Here is a 20,345-nt window from a genome sequence, read left to right on the forward strand (position 1 = left end):
AGGGGAGTTAACCGAGAGCATAAATTTACCTCCAAAACAATTGTATAACTAGTCACTGTAAGATATATGGGGCCAATGAGAGCAGGATTTAAACATTTGCCAAAGACTGTATCTCTCTTTTTTCCCCCTTTTCATTTTAAAAAGAAGTTTGTGTTTTCATCTGTGCTAGAAGTCCTGGCCTTGGCTAGCATCAGAAAGTTCCTGGAGGCTGCTCTTTAACTTTCCCTTTAAACATAAGAGTTGCTGAGGCAGGAGAATGGATTGAACCCAGGAGGCGGAGGTAGCAGTAAGCAGTGATCGCGCCACTGCACTCCAGCCTAGGCGACAGAGCGAGACTCTGTCTCAAAAAAAAAAAAAAAAGTTGCTGATGGTTTGAAAACCTGAAGGAGTTTGCTAATGTCAGAGTGTCAGAGCGTACTTTAAATTATTTGCACCTCACCAGGCATAGTGGCTCATTCCTGTAATCCCAGCACCTTGGGAGGCTGAGGTAGGAGGATTACTTGAGACCAGGAGTTTGAGACCAGCCTGGGCAACAAAGTGAGTCCCTATCTCAACAAAGAATTAAAAAATTAGTCAGGCGTGGTGGCATGTGCCTGTGGGCCCAGCTACTCAGGGGCTGAGGTGGGAGGGTCACCTGAGCGCAGAAGGTTGAAGCTGCAGTGAGCCGTTTTCATGCCACTGTACTCCAGCCTGGAAAACAGAGCAAGGCTCTGTCTCAAAAAAGTAAAAATTAAAAAAAAATCTATTTGCACCAAGGTCCTTTTATATTCAAATTTTCTCCTGCAAAGGAAAAACTGGTTAGAAAATATCCTCAAGATCTCCTGGCTTAAAAATGAGAGGAAGAAAAATGGCCTTGTTGAATTATACTTGAGCTCTCTATGCTGCTAGAAAACAGAAACCATGAAGATAATCCTCCCACCCTTTTTTGTGTTCCAGGAAAGGATTTACTACAAGGAACCCCCCTTCTCCCTGTGGCTTAGATAAGACCCACAGATGCCTCCCTTGTTTATTAGTGACAAGGCCAGACACGGATTCCAAATTCCCATTCTTTGGCTCAAAATGATTAGCTGAACTCTGTCCCCCCCTCAGTCTGGACAAAATACCTGCCACCTTGACTTGACCAAACTAAGTTTCTCTCCATCTGTAGACCCCTGAACTTTGACCCACCCTCACCACACAGCCTCTTCTGAGAATAGGCTGACGTCAGGGTACACATGGTTTTACTATCGTGACCCACCCTCACCTTCCATTTCACTTCCCCACATCCAGTTCTCCTGAGCCTTGTTCATTCTTCTCTAAGTAATAGAAAAGCCCATTCCTCCTTTACACTCGAGACACTTGCAGATCTCTTGGTCTCCGTGTCATATAGTGTCCCCACTCCCTTCATGCAAGAATCCTTTCGAACGACGTCTCTCCTTACCTAAATCCAGATTTGCTTTTTATTTGACAAAGATAATAAATAAAGGAGAGTTCCACCCTACAGTACCTGTGCCTGCCTGCGGAGGTGTCTCTTAACACAGGGCAACGCGAAACAAAGATGTAAAACAGTTTCCGTCCATGAGGACTTCACTTCTCAGATTGAGACGCTTTCCAAAGTAGTAAGAAGAGTCTTATTCTCCAGGGAGCCAGGGTTGTTGCATTTATTCTTTTAATAAAGGCTTACCTCGTCCGGACACTGGTAATTTTGTATTCCAAACATTTCTGGAAACATTCCCTCCGTTTAGGCCTGCACCATCTTTATTTTGCACGATCGCAGTAGATGTTCTCATCAGTCTCCCTCGAGCTATTCTTATATCCTCAAATCCATCCTCCCCACAGCATTTAGTGATCTATCTCAAATGCAAATATGAACTTTTAAAAACATGTAATGTCTAAGCACCTTAAACTTACCTACAAGGCCTCTCACAGTCAGACTTCTGCCTCAGTTTCCACCTCTAGCCCTTTCCCCTGTCTGTTCTTGTCTCTGGTGAGACCCCCCACCACCCCTTACATATCCAACAGGTACGTATTCTACTTTGTGCTCCTTTCCTGGTGTTCCTCTGCCTTTCATGCTCTCACCATTCCTGCCTGCCACCCCCTTTACTCCTGCTAAGTCTCAGTGCAGGGTATCATCTCTAGAAAAGCCACTCTGCCTCCTGTATCTGTATTCCCTCCCTGTTGGTTTCTTCTTGCTTCTTGAACCTAGCATCTGGCAGCAATTCAATAAATAAATATTGGGTAACATAAATAAAGGCTATTTTTACAAAGGTGATTTAAGAGATGTCCCCTACAGAAGCACCCATGTAAAGAGGTCATTGCAGTTCAGGATGGTAAAGATACATGGAGAACATCTGTACAGTACTACAGTAGCATCCTAGAGGTGTTTTTAAAATGGAATTGTTTCCGTCTTAATGGAAAGGCTCCCCATTAGCCCTGATGGAAAGTTGGGAAACAAATTTGGCCAAGGTTCTCTCAAGGTGTTTGCAGGATGAAAATAGAAATTCTACACATTCCTGAACTGCTCAGGAGTCTTTCAACCAGAAACCAACTTTTATTTGCTTTTTAAAAACAGCATCAGATCTCTTCTCTCTCTCTCTTTTTTTTTTTTTTTTTTTTTTTTTTTTTTTTTTTTTTGAGACGGAGTCTTGCTCTGTCACCCAGGCTGGAGTGCAATGGTGCAATAATTTGTCTCACTGCAAGCTCCACCTCCTGGGGTCGGGTGATTGTCTGATTCTTCTGCCTCAACCCCCTGAGTAGCTGGGATTATGGGTGTATGTCACCAAGTCCAGCTCATTTTTGTATTTTTAGTAGAGACAGGGTTTCACCATATTGGCCAGGTTGGTCTCGAACTCCTGACTTCAAGTGATCTGCCCACCTTGGCCTCCCAAAGCACTGGGATTACAGGCGTGAGCCACCGCACCTGGGAAATCTCTTTCTTAACCTTATAATTGGTGAGCAACAACCTTTAAATGTATTTAGTCATTTGTTCATTCATTTAACAAACACTTGGCAAGGGCCTACTATGTGCTAAATATTATGCCAAGTGGTATAGATTAAGCAATGTACAAGACAGACTCCATCCTGCTCTGGGGTTCACATGTAGGCAAAACAGACAGTAACAAGTAATCAATACAGGAATTAAATAATGTACAATTACTGTTTAGGACATGATCAGAGAAGAGCAGAAACCTATTTTAGAGAAAGTGGTTGGGGAAGGGCACTTTGTGCCAGTTTCCTTGAACTTAAGTCTTGACGGATGAGGAGCCAGCCTCATGAGGCCCTGGGGCAGAGAGTCCCAGGCCAAGAAAATCTCAAAGCAGGAGAAAGCTTATCCTGTAGAGGAGTAAGAGAAGGTAATATGACTCAGCAAAGGTAGAAATGACTTTCTTCTAGAAGCTACCAGGAGAACACAGGCTCCTGGGTTGCTTCACATAGGACCCCTTCTCAGTCACCTTTTGCAATTGCAGAGAGTGTAGCCCCTTTGGGAGACCTGAGTTCAGCGTTGCCTCAACCGTCAACTCACCCTGAGATCATGGATTGTCACTTCACTGATTGAGACTTGGGTTCTCTCATATGTAATAAGCAGAGGTTGGATGGGGGCCTCTCAACTCTGTATACTATGATGCTATTAACATTAATTACTATGCTCATTTCAGCAGCACATATGCTAAAAATTGGAATGATACAGAGAATACCAGGGCTCCTCGACAAGGATGACACGTCAATTCATGGAGCATTCCATATTTTTTCATGGCAGCCAATATATCTGGGACATTTGGAGAAGCCAATATGGTCTCCCGGCCCAAAGAAAACATTAATTACTAAAGGATCACTGAATCTCAACAGGCATCATTCATTCATTCATTAAAAAAAGAATGAATTTTTTTTTTTCAACAAAAAAAATTTGAGCACTTAAACAGACAGATACTATTCCAGACTCTGGGCCACACGAAGGCAGAGCATCCACTCAGGGTGAAGATGAGGTTGACAAAATAAAAATATGTAGTCTAAATACAGGCAAGGTATAAAGTTGTATGAAGAAAAACAGAAATAGGGTATGAGGAGAGAGTGACAAGAGGCATGCCGCATTAAGTAAGGTGGTCAGAGAAGGCCTTTCAGAGGAGATGGGTACAGGACTGACTTTACTTAAAATTTACTTATAACTCCTATTTAAATTGTTTATGGCGAGTCCAGAATGTTTGAAATGTATCATCATCCTTTCCGGTTGATTTCTGTGTTCATATGGAAACCAGTGTTTCTCAGAAGTCTAAATACTCCAGCAAGCACTCCTTCTGAGAAGATAGCTAAATTTTAAAAAGTACAAAGTCATCTTTGAATTGGTCTTTTCATCTTTAAAACAAAACATGTGCTCTAATTCAAATCTGGTAAGACATTTCATCAAACACGGGTTCTGTAAAGAGACTTCCATTGTCAGCATTGCTGAATCTCAGCCTTACAGCGGAAAGTGGGCATTGCACAGAGGAGGGATGTGCCTGTTCGCCCTGAAGGCAGATTCTGACAGGCTCCAGCCAAGCCTTTCTCATTAAAAAGGGTCATGGGGAGGTTGCATCAAGGTTTGAGAGGTGTTGGTGTGATCAACCGCCCCTCCTAATGGAGCAGAGTTAATCACTCACTGGCCAACTGGAAGATCAATGGCTCCCTGCCTTCTCTCCTACACTTTTCCTGTGCTCGGCCAGCCTGCTGCCCTGCTTCCTGCAGTGAACTGGCGTCAGGCAGAGGACTCCAGGATTCTTCTCCCCTCCTACTCAAAGACTGGCTCTTCCGGAGGAGAGTCATCTAACCCCAGGGCACAAGAGCGTATTCTTTCCTACCTGGGAGAAACCTTATAATGAAGCCTATTGCCAAAAAGGAGGAGGAAGCAGAAAAGAGGGCGCATTGGGGGAAACACAAGTTGGGGCATTGGAGGAAAGACAGTCTTTAGGAAAGACATCATTGCAAACAAAATGAAAAGGAAACAATGTCCATAGATGATGGGCTGGAAGCTTTTCCAATTCAGTGTCATGTGAGTTTTTAGCACCTTTCCATTAAGGAGATGGTGAGTTGCCTGTTTGTGGTTGAGCTCTAAATGTTAATGTCTTCATGATTACCCTAAATGAGGCCTTCCATGGAACTGACTAGACCAGAGGTCCCCAGGCAGAAGGGCCCAAAGAGTCCAGTTGCCAGTGTTCTGGACTGGAACTTACAACGTTAAGTTCTCACTTGGGCCTGACTAGAAGTACAGCTGAACCCTTTGATTGGCAGAAGGGCATTACCAGCAGGAAGAATTATGCATTAATGTCAAAAGAATTGTTCTTTCAGTGAGTCTGACTGAGTGGTGTTCATCCCAGAGGTATGAAAGCCACCACCTGAGCTTCAGGGCTCAGATACTCTGTCACATAAGGAAGAAGGTTGAGAAATTTCCTAGGAGAGAGGTTACATCTTAAAGTTGGAGCCAGTATTATGACACAGTGAGATGTGAGACTGTGGTTCTCAGTGGTGGTGATGGTGCACCACTGGGATGGAGGGGTGAGTGGGGGCTGGAAGCACGGAGGGAAGCAGTTCAGTCACGACCGTCTTGATTTTGACTTCCAGCTGGATGTCTCCGTTTTCAGTTTTGAAGGAGGAGAAGCAATAACCAGAAAAAAGGGAGGGAGCAATGAGGAGTAAGTGGGGGTGTTGTTAGAGACACAGCCAGTTTGAGGATGTTTAAGAAGATAATGCACTCGGTTCTCTAGACTTTGGACCTAGTTTGCCACACATTGTTGGAAGCCACCTGCTAATGGTCGCCGTGTTGGCAGTTGTTTGGAAAGAGTATGAAATTGGCTTTTCCAGTGTGGATAGCAATAGCCTGTGATGTCAAACTGAGAATGGAAACATATGTTGTGTGAAGAAATGGAAGAGTCCATTTGGCTGTTCCCCTAGATTAGCAGACACATATCCAGGGCATCCTCACTGAAAACTGGCATCGTCTGCTTTAAGTGAATTTTCTTCCCCGCATCCTGTGATTATGGCTCCCATAACTTTGTTAGCCTTCATATTGAGTTTTTATGCTCATGCATTTCCTCAGCTTTCCATTTCCTTCCAAGCATCTTAACTGGTAATTCAGTTTGCTCATGGACTGCCTCGTAGCAAAGTATCTTACCATGAAATGGTGCTTCCCCCTACGTGTGTGCAGTTGTTCTAGCGTGAGGAAATAGAACCTTTGGAGGTAGCCTTTGGAGACAAAGAGTTCAGACCTGAGGGTTTGGGGACAATCATCTGCTGTTCTTATCACCATTTGGTTCAACGTTAATTTACCTGCCTCCATAAGAAAAGTGGGGAGAGTTGGTCTTTTGTAAAGAGAACCAAATTCAGACAAACAGAAAACCTGTGACCCTTGGGCTTTCTCAACCAAGGACCCTTAGGACAAGTGCACGAGTGCGTTAGGGCTTGAGCAGGAGTCACTTGAGCCTGCCTCATAAATCCAGGTTTCCTTCCTGCAGTCCAGCTAACTGTTCATGGGAGAGGAGGCCAGTGACTGTCATTCTGAACCTAGACAGATGAGGTTGCTGCTGGCTGGCTCTTGGAGTCTTTAATCTCTTCAGAAATAAATCTTTCTTATTTCTTTTGAGTGATCACCACTTAGATCTTTTCTGAATTCTATTAAGAACAAAAACCTGTGACAGACCCACTGAGGTGACCCTCAGTGGGAGGCCTAAGGAAATACTGATACTGTATTTTCCTGGTAAAAAGATCTCTGTTTAGATTATGTTAGACCCAGCTCTAACAGCTCACTACATAGGGAGGTTCTCAAACCTGAACAGCCATCTTTTTACAGGAGCTTAACCTGAAATGACCCGACTCTGACCAAATGTGTAAGGAGAGTGGGCAGTTGCCTGAAAAATTAGGTGTTTGATGTTAATGATGTTCAGCCTAAAATCAGACTCTTGGTCAGCAAAATGGCAGACCTGACCTCACCTCATCAGGAGACCTTCTCATAAACAGACACTGCCATAGAAGGATGGGCGAGTGAGGTGCATTCACGTTTCTCTTGTCTCAGGGTAAGTTAAGAATAGATACTCTCTGAAGCTAGATCTCTACTCCAGGATATACTGAGCCTGAGTCTCACTTTTAATATCTATGCTTTTTTCAACTAAACTTGTCCCCCACCCCAATTGTGAGACATACTAGAAAAATCCAAATAGTCTACAGAGTTGTTTTTGTTTTGTTAAGGGTTTGGGTTTTTGATGATGGTGGCGGTAGGAGGAGACAGGTAAAAATATTTGTTTTTATGATTAGCATTTTTAAGACAAATACTTTCTCAATCTTTATGGTGAAACACAAGTTTACCTGGGTACCACTAGAATGACCAGAGCTTTAAGAAAAGTCTGGACAGATGTTCCTTATGCCACCCTCACAAATTTTGCCATTTATTAGGCACACCCATAGAATACAAGTGATTGAATTGGTTTTGTAAAATACGTGTGAAGTAAAGAAATTGGCCTAGGTGAATTGGGAAATTTGCCCAATTAAACTTTTTTAAGCCATCAGGAATCAGGATCTATACATTACAGTGCCTTGAGAAAGTTATATAAGTTTATAATTTAGATTTAACCTAACCCCATCCCTTCTTGTTACACCTATGGAGAGAAAAATCAGAGTGACTTTCTGGAGTAATTTGAAGATAGCCAGGATCCTTTGAAGGTAAAGATTATTGCTGTCCTTGAATTACTGCCAGACATACTCCATACAAATTGAGTATCCCGTATTCAAAATGTTTGGGACCAGAAGTGTTTTGGCTTTCAAATTTTTTTGGATTTCAGAGTTTTTCAGATTTCAGGATATTTGCATTTAGCATTCCTAATCTGAAAATCTAAAATGTGAAGAACTCCCATGAGTATTTCCGTTAAGTGTCACGTCAACACTCAAAAGATATTGGATTTTGGATTATGGATTTTCAGATTAGGGATACTCAACCTATATTTCTTTATAATATGCGCTATAGATAGGCTACTGTTCACAATGTTGATTTCTAACATCTAAATGGTTCCTGAGCAGGTACACATATAAGTGATGGTTTAGATAAAGGCAGCAGCTGCTTATTATCAATACACCATGCTGAGAAGCTCTAACTTGCTGTTGCTAAAGTCAGCACTGCTGGGGGAAACGGCAGCTCATCCTGGAGGCTAACATCAGGAATGGTTTGTACTGGAAATGGCACCATTCCTGAGAGAACATTTACACTGTGTATGAAATTCTACCCTTTAACACTGCTTCAATTAGAGAGTTGCATTGCCTTTTACAAATATGAATAGGAAGAAATAAGAACTTGAAGTATTCTAGGTCTTTGTTTAAAGCTGATTGTTAAGTAATATATGACTGGTTTATTTCTAATTGAAGAAAAGTTACCCATTCTAAGGACATCACCTAGACTATCCTTTTACTCTAATCACCTACTATGGAATATCCAGCTTTGGGAGGCCTAAGGAAATACTGAAACTGTATGTTCCTGGTAAAAAGATCTCTTTAGATTATGTAGCCCATTCAGGAAAAACAACCAAATAATAGAACCAAAAAGGGTAAAAATCAAGAGCACTGTTGCTAAGGACGAGGGATGATCAGAAAGTCCTTCAGTTGTAGCTAAAACTATATATTAAAATGATGATGAATTTAAATTTTATTAAATATGTTATGAAATATTTCCAATATATAATATATAAAGCCTTAATAGGCTAAATATTTCAAACACATAACACATAAAGCCTTAATAGGCTAAAATAAAGGGGAAAGAGCATGGTGAATTCTTGTTTTAAAGTATTAAGAGCATAGATTTATTTATATAGGTTCACTTTCCTTCAGTATTCAAATTCACCTTCAAGGGACATGTGAGACCCACTTATAGGGCTGTTCCTATGGTGAAATGACAAAGGTGTCAAGTTCCTGGTAATAATTGCTTTGAATCAATGTATAAATTACAGGCCATCATGCTTTTTTTTCAGTGTAGTGTGTGGGATTATAATGCCAGTGATTATAATGTCTATTTCATGTGTCTCCATGTGTTTCATTTTCTTACCTGCACCTGTACTGTGCACAGTAGAAATTTTATCAATGGCACCAATGGTACTCAACAAGGGAAGACTCTCAGGTCCTTCCTTCTTCATGGGCCTTAGATGGGACCCATATAGAGAGAAAGGAAGGTTCTCAATGTGTTGGGGTAGAATTGGGCAAGGATTCCTCAGTGACCGAGAGCCTCACTCTCCCTCTCATACTTTTGCTGGGGTGAGTGCTCCAGGACTCTTACACCTTCGAGGCCATGCAGACCATAAGATAGATCCCCCCAGTCAGTTGCTATGGCCAGATTTATGGTCATACCAAAAGTCAGCTTGATTAAGTGATCATTGAGAGCAATACCCACCCCAGATCAAAAGTGGGATAGTGGTTGTCACAAAGGCAACCAACCGGTCCTCAATGTAGCCCAGGATGCTCTTCCAGGGGCCCTTGATGCTTGCTTCATTGCCTCTTTGATGTCCTTATATTTGGCACCTTTCTCCAGATGGCAAAGCACATTATCAACACGCTTTCCACCCCAGGGGTAGGACTTGGAAAGCCAAATCAGTGAACTCTCCATTCAACTCGGGGATTATCTTGCACACAGTTTTGGCAGGGCCAGGGATTGGGGGATAATGACCACTGACGTGACACTACAACTTGCTGGAGGAGTAATCATGATCTGTGGGGAGCAGTGATGGCATGGACTGTGGTCTGAGATTCCTATTCCTCCATATTACCAGAGTTATCATCGATGACTTCTGCCAGGAGAGTCAGGCACTTGGTATGCAGGTGACACTGCTGACAATTTCGAAGAAGTTGTCATCTTCACAGTTCTCTCTCATTCTGAGCATAGCAGCATTGGCACAGGCAGTAGGAATAATGACCCTTTGCCTCCACCTTTCGAGTGAATGCTAGCCTTGTCTAAGACAGTAAAGAGTGCAGTGGGCTCTATGATGTATTCAACATCATGTCACCCCACTTGATGTTGGGGGAATCTTGAACTTGGAAAATGAAAGTAGGATTTCAATTGACTGCACTTACTGTTCTCAGCCTTGATGGTGCCATAGAACTTGCCATGGGTAGAATCATTTCTGGATATGTAGTCCCTCTTATTGAGTTCAAGGAAGGAGTCACTGATGGGCACAGTATCCACTTTGGAAGCAGTCTGGTAACTAGACACTCAATACAGACAAACCCATTTAATCCAACTTTTACCTCATGACAGAGTGGGAAGGCTGGCACTGCACAAAAAGGCGAGGCTTCTATTTAGTGGAGAGGAACTGAGAGAGCTGCATGGGTTTTAAATATGAAAATGAAAGTAATACATTTTAGGCCAAGTCCAGGAAGCAAGCAAGGTTGCATAGCAAGGCTTACAAGTTGTTCAAAGCCATTTGGTTCCTGAATTTCAGATAGCAGGTAACATGAGTTTTGATAGCAAATAATTTATACAAAAGTTTATCTGAATATATTCATCTTCAGATTCCAGAAAGCAAAAATTTGGATAGTGAGAGATACTCATATTTACTGCTTGCTTACAGGCACCCACACATGCATGCATTCACTCACTCATTCATTTAGGACCTCGGCTTATTGCAAGAGCTGGGAGATTAAACAACTATCATCTAAACTACAGATAATCATATGAAGGTGAGTAGATATATGTAACTCTATAATTATAAAAGAACAACTATGATTCCCAAAGTGCCCAGTATGTGAGAGGAGCTTGTTTTGGTTTCATTTAAATATGTACATATTGGATTGAATATGCAGTTGATCTTTAAACAACATGGGTTAAATCAAGTGGGTCCACTTATACACGAATTTTTAAAAATAAATATATTGAAAACTTTTCTGTAAATTTGCAACAATTTGGAAAATCTTGCAGATGAAAAGTGTAGCCTAGCAATACTGGAAAAGTTAAGAAAATGTTAGGTATGTCATGAATGCATAAAACATATGTCAATACTGTGTTATCATTTATTACCATAAAATATACATGAATCTATTATGAAAAGTTAAAATAAAAATTAGGCTGGGCCTGGTGGCTCACATCTGTAATCCCAGCACTTTGGGAGGCCGAGGAGGGTAGATTACTTGAGCTCAGAAGGTCAAGACCAGCCTGGGAAACATGGCAGAACCCCATCTCTACAAAAAAATACAAAAATTAGCTGGGTTTGGCAGCAGGTACCTGTAGTCTCAGCTACTTGGGAGGCTGAGGAAGGAGAATCATCTGAGCCCTGGAGGTCGAGGCTGCAGTGAACTGCACCACTGCACTCTAGCCTGGGCTGCTGAGTGAAACTCTGTCTCAAAAAAAAAAAACAAAGTAGTTAAAATTTACCAAAACTTATGCACATAAACACATAAAACTATACATGACACTAGTCACAGTTTAGGGAAATTAAACACATGTAAAGATGCAGTATTAAATTATAATGGCATAAAGTAATTGTACCACATACTGCACTGCTGTGATAATTTCTTTTTTTTTTTTTTGGAGACGGAGTCTTGCTTATCGCCCAGGCTGGAGTGCAGTGGCGCGATCTCGGCTCACTGCAAGCTCCGCCTCCTGGGTTCACGCCATTCTCCTGCCTCAGCCTCCCCAGTAGCTGGGACTACAGGCGCCTGCTGCCACACCCGGCTAATTTTTGGCATTTTTAATAGAGACAGGGTTTCACCATGTTAGCCAGGATGGTCTCGATCTCCTGACCTCGTGATCCACCTGCCTCTGCCTCCCCAAGTGCTGGGATTACAGGCATGAGCCACTGCACCCGGCTACTGTGATAATTTCATAGCTACCTCTTGTTGTTATTGTGGTAAGCACAAGTGTTGTGAGTATCCACTTAAAACACTGAGTAACGCTAATCATATCCACATGAACAGTTGTCTCTCCAGTAAATTACATCACAGTAAAACGTGATCTCTTACAGTTCTCATGTATCTTTCATCATGTTTAGTGCAACACCGTAAACTTTGAATAACGTCATGGGACCCATTCAGAGTGCCACTAGTGATGCTGGAAGTGCTGCCAAGAAGCAGAGAAAAGCTATGAAATTACAAGAAAAGCTGTGAAATTACAAGAAAAAGTTGAACTGCTTAATATGTACCATAGGTTGAAAGCTACCGCTGCGATTGCCACCATTTCATACAGATGATTCATCTTGTAAACAGATGATGCATTGATAAATACAACACAGTACTGGAAATGTATTTTCTCTTTTTTATGATTTCTTAATAACTTTTTTGGCTTAGCTTACTTTATTGCAAGAATACAGTATATAATACATATAACAAACAAAATATGTGTTCATCAGTTGTTTTATGTTACTAGTAAGGCTTCCAGTCAACAGAATGCTATTAGTCGTTAAGTTTTGGAGAAGTCAAAAGTTATGCATGGATTTCAACTGCACACGGCATTGGCACTCCCAACCTCCAAGTTGCACAAAGGTCAATTGTATGTTACAAAACATAACTAACTATCAGATCATTATTTCACTAGTGTTTCACTAAAAGGAAATAAGACCAGTGTTAAAGAAATAATAACATGGGTGGTCCATGAGTGTGGCAGAATCTGGAAGGTGTTTTGTGAATGACTGTGTTTGAAAAACACTTGGACAGAGTGAGCTGGGAGCACAGAGAAAACCTCCAATCCCAGCTTGGTAGGAGACCCACAGAAAGTGTCCCAGTGTAGGTCCACTCATATTCCACTTAACCTATTCTGACACCATCTTGAAAAGTTTAAAGAACTAGTCATTAATAAAGAGCAATGATAATGCTTTGTGATTTAGTGAAGGTGATGGGTGTAGAATTCAGCTGTTAGTGCAAATGGCTTGGTTTGATTTTCATGAGTTCGTTAGAGTTTATAACCTACGAAAAAGTCCTGGTGCAGGTTTTACTGTTTTGGATGCAAGTAAAAGAAGAAAGAGTCTTTGGTTAGTAATCAGTCGGCCAAAACTGAAGAGGAACTTCTCTCCGGATTGCATATTCTGAGACTATCTTTAAGATTTGTGGTATCACACTTAGAGACTGGAATCGTTTGTGGTTTTAATCAGATGAGAAAGTTGGATGTGGTGTATGACTAACATGTATTGCATTGTTGCCATCAGGGCTTTGTAAAGATCAAGGTTTTGATCTTTTAATAGTATTGCTTAGTCTTTTCATGGTCAGTAGGACTGATAATTAAAATTCATAGCAATGTGAGGGAGGAATCTGGTAGAAAAGAATTTTCTTAGCAATGCTTCTGTTGCTATCAGAAGTAAATTTTTGTTATTTGTCTTTGCATGAAAAATTGAAACATCACACAAAGTCTGTTTGCAAAGCATGTCTCCTGCCCACTCCAGACCTCAGTTCTAATCCCCTAGTGAATCTACCATCCAGTTTCCCATGTACCTACATGCATTAGTATGTAAATACCTTTTCAAAATATAAATGGAAGCAAAATATACTCTTCAACTTCTTGCTTTCTCATTTAACAGTGTATCTCATAATTTTTTTAACAGTTACATAACTTATTTAACCAGTGTCCTGTCATGAACATTTAGAGTTGCTCCCAGACTTTGGCTGTTGGTTGATTGACTGTTCATTTGTTTGAAGGAGGGTGAGCTTATGCATGATTTTCATGTTTGAGTGTGCTCTACATTTCCTAGGACTGAAGACACCCATTCACTCAGTGGGAGTCATTTGGATATGATGTCTGTCTAATGGCAAGTCAAGGACACAGATCCTAGCTTTCTGGACTATTCATTGGTGGGATGGTAGGGATAAGCAATTTTCTCATCAGATGTGACATCTTAATCTCTCAGCCCCAAGGACACTCAGCATCCTCTATTGAGCTCTGGATGGATCTAAAGGATTAAGATCATAGAATTTGGGTTTTTATAGCATAGATATCTATTTTCAGGTATTATACATATACCCTCGATTGACTTAGATTTGGTAGTGAGTTTATGAGATGCTAGACAGCATGGTGTGGTGAAACAGTGATAAAATTTGGAATCAGAAAACCAAATTCAAGTCCAGCTTCTCTACACTGGCATCATTATTGTTGACAAGGTACTCACCTTGTCTATGCATCAGTTTCCTCATCGGTAAAAATAGGGATGATGTTGACATAAAAATAGATGTCTGTGAAAGTACACACTAAACACAATCATTGCACAAAAGTTAGTTATTATTTAACCCAACTCCTTTCTTACAATGAAAGGTGGACTCAAGAGGTGGGAAGTGGCTTTCCTAGGCCTATACATACATCTGTGATTTAACAATCTTTATATCTTTTGTGTTTGTCATCAAAAATTTCCAAAGCAGAGCTGAGCTTAAAAGAAGAGAACATTGGAAAGAATAAGAAAAGGTTGTAACTTAATTTTTCTCATCTACTGTTTGTGCTTTAGTTATTTTATTTTTATAAAACTTGAAATATATAAATCTCAGTTTTCTGATTATCTTCTATGATTCCTGGTGCTTGCTTTGTTTTGGTGGTTTAGACATGAGTAACACTGTACTAATTTGAAATTAAAATTGCTTCTTCCAGTGTTACACACACACATCACACCCAGCAAAAAAGCTCGGAATTTAAAAAATAAAAATAATGCCAGAAGTATGAGTGGCTGTTCACCAGTTGGAAATAGCTTCTCACACTGGATGGTAAACAGTAGCCTTTAGAATCTTTCCAAATAACCATCACCAAGAATTGCTTTTAATTCATTCCCAGATGCTAAATAGGAGACCACAGAGCACTTTGTATTACAAGGAAGAAAAAAAAAAGACTGAACATTGAATAAACAAAAACACAATCTAGTGCAATCTCTTTTTTGTAAGAGTGTTGATTTGAAAGGCTTCCATGATGACCCAGCATAAAGAAGGAGTGAATGTTTGGGGTGACCAGTGTCCCAGTTGTCCTGGTTTGATCATTACACATTGTATGCATGTGTCAAAATATCACAAGCACCCCCAAAATATGTATAACTATTATGTATTAACAAAAAAATCAGTATAATTGTTATCACATATAATGATATACTAATTTTGATAAGAGCAACATTTTAGGCATTAATAAATGTAGCTTTTAAAGAAAGCCTCTAAAGCTAAAAATTGTTCTGAAAATGAATCCTGTGTACTTATGGTTTTGAGTAGTGGATTTTCAGCAGTTCTCTGGTATGTACTCACTTCAGTGCCCTGTGGATGGGCAGAATTGGACTGGATTTTTGAAGACGACACTATTGATAGTTCCAATAGCTTACTTCTTCTTCCATTCTGAAATCAATATGTGAAGGCATTGCAATAACATTTTGGAACAAGAGACTTCAAGAACACATAGAAGAGGCATACCAGGACTTATCTTTATGTCTGGCTTCTCTTTCTTTTTAAACTTGAGATATAACCCACATATTATAATAGTCATCCTTTTTAAGTATACAATTCAGCATATTCACGAAGTTGTGTAACCATCACCAGTATATAACTTCAGAACATTTTCACCCCCCGAAAAGGAACCCCATATCCATTAGCACACACTACCCTAGGCAATAGCTAATTTACTTTCTATCTCTATGGATTTGCCTTTTCTGAACATTTCATATAAATGGAATCATACAATGTGTGTCCTTCATGTTTGACTTCTTTCACTCAGCATTACTATGTTCAAGGCTTACCCACGTGGTAGCATGCACCAGTACTTTCTTTTTATGGCCAAATAATATTCCATTGTAAAGATATAACACAGTTTGTTTATCTGCCTATCAGTCGATGGACGTTTGCGTTGTTTAAACTTTTTGGAAACTGAGAAGAATGAGGCTAACAAATGCTAACAACATTTACATACAAGTTCCAGTGAGGACAGGTGCTTTCCATTCTCTCAGGGATACACCTGGGAGTGGAATGGATGAGAGTCTGCTGTCTGTTTATCCAAGTCACCTTACTGGTAAACTGAGAAAAAAAGGGAATGAGATGCATTTGGATAAATTAGGAAACCGGATAGGTATGTACTGATAGAGAGGCTGTGGTCTTTGGGTTATAACTCATTGTTCTCTTGCCTCCAACAGTCAATGACATAACCAGTTCCTGACCTTCTGGAAACAAGCCCATAGATAGACTGTAAATCCCAGCGGTTTGCAGTGTTTCTACCCCATGAGACATGAGGAATAATCATACACCCCAGTTAGCTGACAGTGCACCACTTGGGCTATTTCTCCGTGGTGGAGGGAGCTATGAGTGTAGCCAAGGGAAGGAAAAAAGCTATTGGGATTTTTCCATTTTTTTAATATATGGTGGGTGTAATTTGAAAAGAGGCTCTTGGTGCTCTGTTCATCCTGCAGAGGACTTAGCTTTTATTATGATCACATGGAGGCTTCACTCTTTTGAGATGAGGGTATTTTGCAGGGATGAAGACAAACAGGGGCAGCTCTGTAGTGTATACAAAAATGTAAACGTAGTGTAAAACAGTTCATCATGTCCTGTTTTCCTTCAGGGAATGGAAGATGTTAACAGAGAGAAAAGTTTGAAGGCAGACATTTAGAAGAAGCTAGGAGGAGAAGCATCTTATATTAATGTGGGCCAAAAATGGAAGTGTGGCTTGGCTTTTTAAAATCCTGTGGGGCTGGGCGCGGTGGCACACGCCTGTAATCCCAGCACTTTGGGAGGCTGAGGCGGGCAGATCACCAGGTCAGGAGATCAAGACCATCCTGGCTAACATGGTGAAACCCCATCTCTACTAAAAATACAAAAATTAGCTGGGCGTCTTGGTGGGCACCTGTAGTCCCAGCTACTGGGGAGGCTGAGGCAGGAGAATGGCGTGAACCCGGGAGGCGGAGCTTGCAGTGAGCCGAGATCGCGCCACTGCACTCCAGCCCAGGTGACTGAGCGAGACTCCATCTCAAAAAAAAAAAAAAAAAAAATCCCATGGCTGGTTTACTAGTAATAACGTTATTTCAAAATATTTTGTTTTCAAAACTTTTTAGGTGTTATTTATGCTAGTGTAAAGAATAAAGTCTGGCTAATTGGAAATCTGTTAGACATGGTACACTGTCATTTTTTATTATAATAACCAGAAAGGACCACTACACTAAGAGAAAAAGTGCTGCTTTCTCTGCCGTCCCCGTATGAGCCCAGCCGTCCAAAACAGACCCCATGCTGGAAGGTTTTCCACACTGTAAGGACAAGTTTCATATTGACTGCACTGGTTCCCCGGAAAACCTTTCATCTGCCTGGGATGAATGGTAGACTGTCCAGAGAACCAGATTTTCTTTCTACCTGTATGTTACATTTATCCTGCATTCAGAGCAGAAGTAAGAAAACAGGCTAATTCCCCTTTGTGAAAACCTATGGGACTTCCATGCCATCCCTGAATACCATGTGGGGGCCCCCAGCCAGTTTGCTAAGGTGTTAATGATCTATAATTACTTCCCGTGTTGCCTCCTTACGGGTTTTTGCTTTCATGCACAGGCCTTTGGGGCCTCAGCCCAAAGAAGTACGATAGATGATGGAACTTAATTGGGTCCTTTTAGGAAAGTGGCCCCTTCAACAATACAGAGAAAAGCCCTCCACTTAGGGCAAGCCACACATTGAGTTAATCATTATACTCTTTAACTGATAATTAAATGAAGAAATAGTTCTCTGCTGCCACAGTCATTTTTATTCTTTTGAGACAGGGTCTTGCTCTGTCACCCAGGCTGGAGTGCATCATGGCTCACTGCAGTCTCGGCCTCCCTGGCTCAGGTGATCCTCCCACCTCAGCCTCCCGAATAGCTGGACTACAGGTGTTCCCCACCACACTCGGCAAATTTTTGCATGTTTTGTAGAGACGGGATTTCACCATGTTACTCAGGCTGGTCTCAAATTCCTGGGTCAAGTGATCCACCTTCCTTGGCCTCCCAAAGTACTGGGATTATAGGTGTGAGCCACCATGCCTGGCCCGCCACAGTGACTTTTTTAAATAAACTTTTTTTTTTTTTTTTTGAGACGGAGTCTCGCTCTGTCGCCCAGGCTGGAGTGCAGCGGCCGGATCTCAGCTCACTGCAAGCTCCGCCTCCCGGGTTTCTGCCATTCTCCTGCCTCAGCCTCCCGAGTAGCTGGGACTACAGGCGCCCGCCACCTCGCCCGGCTAGTTTTTCGTATTTTTTAGTAGAGACGGGTTTTCACCGTGTTAACTAGGATGGTCGGGATCTCCTGACCCGTCTCAGCCTCCCAAAGTGCTGGGATTACAGGCTTGAGCCACCACGCCCGGCCAACTTTTTTTTTTAAGAGAAGTTTTAGGTTCACAGCAAAGTTAAGTGGAAAGTACAGAGTTCTCATATACCTTCTCCCCACACCACATACACACAACCTCTCCCACTACCAAAAAATTCCCCACCACAGTGATACGTTTGTTACAATCCATGGCCCTACATTGACATATCATTATTTCTCAAAGCCTACAGTGTACATTAGGGTTCATTCTTGGTGCTGTATGTGTATGGGTTTTGACAAGTGTAGAATGACATGTATCTACCCTTACAGTATCATACAGAATAGTTTCACTGTCTAAAATTTCTCTGTGCTCTGCCTGTTCACCCCGCCCTCTCCTCAGTCCCTGGAAGTCACTGATCTTTTTTACTGTCTTCATGGTTTTGCTTTTCTAGAAGGTCATATAGTTGGAATCATACAGTATGTTCCCTTTGCAGACAAGCTTCTTTCACTTAGTGATATGCATTTAGGCTCCTCCATATCTTGTCATGGCTTGATGGCTCATTTTTTAGTGCTAATATTCCATTGTCTGGAAGAACCACAGTTTATTTATTCATTTACCTACTGAAGGACATCTTGATTGCTTCCAAGTTTTGGCAATTAAAAATAAAGCTGCTATAAGCATCCTTGCACAGGTTTTTTATGGAGGTAAGTTTTCAGTTCACTCGGATGAACACCAAAGAGTGTGAGATCTAAGTCATATGGTAAGAGTATGTTTAGTTTTATAAGAAACTGCCAAACCATCTTCCAAAGTGGCTGTACCATTTTGCATTCCCACCAGCAATGATTGAGAGTTCCTATTGCTCCACATCCTTGTCAGCATTTGGTATTGTCAGTGTTTTGGACTTAGCCATTCTAATAGGTGTGTAGTTGTATTTCATTGTTGTTTTAAGTTGGAATTCCCTAATGTCATGTGATGTTGAACATTTGTAGTAATGTTTTTAAATCTTAGACAAAACTATTCGGTTCTTCCAGACCCAGTACCCCTTTTTTCTTAAAGCATGATGATGCCATTTTACTCATAAATAACATGCAAAGAAGCTAAGCAGACTTTTTGCTAATGTTTCATTTTTTATGCTGTGTGAGAACGATGGTCTTGTCTATCTTATTCTCAATGGTATTCCCCCAAACCAAGACAGTACCTGGTCCATATGGTTCACTGACTAAATATTTACTGTAGTTGGTTAAGTAGTGGCCTCTAAAACGGTATCCCCACATTCGAATCCCTAGAATCTGTGAACATTGTTGTTTTGGGAACAATGGTCCTTGTAGATGTAATTAAATTTAGGATGTTGAGATGGAGAGATCATCCTAGATTATCTGGGTAGACCAATGCAATGAGAAGTACCCTTATAAGAGAAAAGCAGAGGGAAAGATGAGACAGGCAGAAGAAGAGAAAGAGGAGGAGAAAGCAATGTGACCTCAGAGGTGGAGATCAAAGTGATGTGGCCACAGGTCAAAGAGCACCTACAACTACCAGAAACTGGAAGAGGCAAAGAAAGGACCCTCCCCTAAAACTTCTCGAATGAGTGTGGCCCAATGGACCCTTTGATTTCAGACTTCTGGCCTCTAAGCCCTACGTATCCTCTAGTCAATTTTCCATATCCATGGAGTTGCTTATTCTGGACATTTTATATAAATGGAATCATGAAGTGTGTGATCTTTTGTGTCTGCCTCACTAAAATTAGTATAATAGCACCTCTTGTTGTACTCTAAATATATTATAATATTCCTTTTACTTTCTTAAAATTCATAGGTAATATGACCTACTTACACATACACTTTTTTAAATAGCATTCCTTAAAATAAAAATAACTTTTAAAATAAGTATACGTTGTAACATTTCTACACTAGGCTATTTATTTCATAGGATAGTAGGATCCCTGAATGTGCTTTACTATTTATGAAGCAGTATCACCATGAATGTGCCAATGATGGTAGCTGGGACACAGATATGCAGTGTTGAAGTCTCAAATACAATAATCAGCATTTCCCTTGATGATAACCTGATTTCTCCAAATGATGAACAGTTCTTTTCTTTTTTAATTTTTAATTTTAAAATAAAGTAGAGGTGGAGTTTCACTACGTAGCCCAGGCTGCTCTCAAATTCCTGTCCTCGA

At 41.0% G+C, this 20,345-nt stretch overlaps 1 protein-coding gene and 1 non-coding gene across 4 annotated transcripts in view; both read left to right on the top strand.

Moving 5' to 3' along the window:
• SGPP2 (sphingosine-1-phosphate phosphatase 2) overlaps window positions 1-20,345 on the top strand; it is a 145,904-nt gene that overhangs the window by 72,339 nt on the left and 53,220 nt on the right. The gene's annotated exons all lie outside the window — the stretch shown is intronic.
• LOC123568121 (U6 spliceosomal RNA) lies at window positions 3,623-3,727 on the top strand. Its single transcript, XR_006691347.2, has one exon. It is a non-coding gene; the product is annotated as a U6 spliceosomal RNA (small nuclear RNA).

The sequence above is a fragment of the Macaca fascicularis genome, chromosome 12, assembly GCF_037993035.2.
Source record: "Macaca fascicularis isolate 582-1 chromosome 12, T2T-MFA8v1.1".
In the NCBI taxonomy this organism is placed as follows: Eukaryota; Metazoa; Chordata; class Mammalia; order Primates; family Cercopithecidae; genus Macaca; species Macaca fascicularis.